At 35.2% G+C, this 2,801-nt stretch overlaps 1 non-coding gene across 1 annotated transcript; it reads right to left on the reverse strand.

Annotated features, from left to right (window-relative positions):
• Nucleotides 1-2,300: 2,300 nt before the first annotated feature.
• Nucleotides 2,301-2,438, reverse strand: LOC111754833 (small nucleolar RNA SNORA2/SNORA34 family). The gene has a single exon (XR_002789504.1). It is a non-coding gene; the product is annotated as a small nucleolar RNA SNORA2/SNORA34 family (small nucleolar RNA).
• Nucleotides 2,439-2,801: the final 363 nt, after the last annotated feature.

Genomic DNA, 2,801 nt, shown 5'->3' on the forward strand with positions numbered 1-2,801 from the left:
ATGTTACAAAGTAAGGACCCTGGTCCCTTCCTGAATTACTTAATCTTCTGACCTGAAATTGATACAGTGAACAGCATTCTAGGGTAATAATGACTTGTCTTCTACATTTATGGAGGTAGAGCAAGTGAGTCATTTATTTAAGTTTTTAGACTTCTCAAGTTGACACTGTGTAGCCACCATGACTTCATACTGGTAAAGTGAAGATTTTGACAGAAAATGATAACATTTTGAAATGCACAAGCACCAAAAATCAGCAGCCCATTTTGATTAAACAAAAATTTTACTACACATAAAAGAACAGAGAGACATTAATACAAGCATAGTGGTGAACTTTGACAAGTAGAAAATGCAACTTAAAAATACAGTAAGTTAAGAAATAATTGTCATATCTGAACCACACCATCAGACAAGTGGCCTTAACAAATATCTGTAGAGTTTCATTAACAGCAGTACACAGTCTTTACAGCTGTATATGGAATACTTTCTAAAATAGACCAAAGTTAGGTCACAAATCTGGCATAAATATAAAAAAAAAATTTAAAGAATCTATTACATACCATAGCATTCTATCAGAAGACAACTAGCAAAGCAACAGAAAATTAAGACACAGAACAGTTGGAGTTTGAAAAATACACTCTTAAATAATAAAGCAGTCCCAGAAAAAATCATGGAGAAAATTAAGAATTTCCTATAGTAATAAAACAAGGAAACACAGCACACAAAACCTATGAGCCAGTGACATAAATGATTCAGTAACTCCCAGCAATAACTCTCAATGCGAATGTTCTTGATTCACCAATCCAAACACACAGATTGAGAGAATGGATCAGCAAACAAACAAAAGAAATGAAACACAATGATATGCAACAAAAAAAGCATTTAACTCAAAAAGATATTCACAGGATTTGAAGATGATCTGGATGTGACATCTATCATCCAATTTATCACCAGGGTTGATGAAGCTGATTATTCTTCCTAGGCATGTATCCACTAACTTCCTCACTGCTCCATATGCACTCCTCTGGAAGCTAGTAGGTAAGTTGTTACATTTTAATTGTCGCTGAAACAAAATACCTGATGCCTAAAGTTGGGAACGGAAAGATTTATTTCTTACAGTTTTTGGAGGTTTCAGACCATACTCAATTGACTCCAAGGCAGGGTGGCATGGCGGGGCCACAGTTCATGGTGGTTGCAAACAGAGAGACAGAAAACCAGCAAGAGAAAGACATGCCTTCTTTCTGCCATTACATTGTATGCTGGCTCCACCCCTAGGTGGGTGTAGCACTGACACCATCAATCCAAACACTAGATAATGAACCAATCACAAATGCACAATGCAAACGCATGAGGCCTGGGGCCACTAATATAAGCCAAGACATAGGTCAAAAGAGATAATCACCAAAGATAGAGGAGGATTGATGCCTATGACAAGGGTATATAAGTAACTGCAGTCCTTTGCTAGAACCTCCAAACAAACTCTCAAAAAGATATTCACAGCATAAAATCAAAGGTGAGAAAACAATATGGTAAGTACATGCAAAAGAATCAAAATAATTCCAGGCATATTATGGAATTATACACTGGTGAAACTAGAAGTTAACAGCAAATAAGACCATATAAACAATACAAACACATGAAAAATTAAGATATTTTAAGATTAACTATCAATACGGTTTTGCATAAATCATCATAGAGTATTTGCATGTAATATATCTTACTTATTTCCCATTCATCTCCTTTCTCTTTAAACTTTTTCTTCTCTTTACAAAACTTTCTTTCTGTTATTTTTTTCTAGTCAGTTTTAATTTTTTTTTTATTTTTATTTTAAGGGAGTAAAAATTAAAAACAAGAAAACAGAACAAAATAGGACATAAGAAAGCAATGTAAGAGATATAAATTTCAAAGCTAGATGACCTGAGATCTTCTCTTTCATATTGTCTCTTGTTTTCTTTCAAATAGTTGTCTATGTCTTCGCATACAGAGAATTCATACAAAACAACATAGTTTAAAACTGATCCAAAAAGAATGAGGAAGGGGATTTAGGTCTTCAAAATCAGACAATAGGGAAGTCACTAATGGCTGTCATAGAATCTCTCGTTCTCTCCAAAATAACTGTCTGTACTTTCATGTATATTGAAGTTCAACAAAACAAACCAGGTAGGGGGAGGGGTTGCTTGGTTTCCCAGTACTGCAGGTCCCAGCATGGTGTGGATCCTAGTAAATGCTGGTGGCTCCCAATCCTGGGCCACTAGCATCTGCAATGCTCACAGCCACTCACAGAGTGGGGTAGGGTGGCTTCAAGCTGTTTCTTTCTAATTAATTGACTGTTTCACTGACCAAGTTCTAAAATGGCCAACAGATCATACCAAAGACATCTCTTTGGGCTGCTGCTTGAAACCAACAGCATCAGGAAGCTGTTGGCCTTGATTCAGTACCATTCTAGTCAGTTTTTTAAAATTAATTTCATTGATACATTTTATATTTGCATAATGATCATATGCATCATAGGGAATTTGTACTGATATGTGATATAATTTAATTCCTCTTTTTTTCCCAATCACCACTCCTCCTTTCAACATCTTCCCTTCCTATTTACAAAGATTTGTTTCCATTTTATGCTTTTTTCTTTTGTTTTGTTTTTTCCTTCCCTTTCCTTCCTTTCCCAGGTTCTCCACCATATTTTCCCATTTCAAAATATCTATTGTACTTTTTTATTGTTATTTACAGACTCAAAATTGTATGCATCACATTTCCACTCTGGCATAAAAACCTCTGAGTGAATTTCTCAGTTTCCCACCATA

The sequence above is a fragment of the Cavia porcellus genome, unplaced genomic scaffold (assembly GCF_034190915.1).
Source record: "Cavia porcellus strain 051 isolate PalLab524CR breed Dunkin Hartley unplaced genomic scaffold, mCavPor4.1 scaffold_3, whole genome shotgun sequence".
In the NCBI taxonomy this organism is placed as follows: domain Eukaryota; kingdom Metazoa; phylum Chordata; class Mammalia; order Rodentia; family Caviidae; genus Cavia; species Cavia porcellus.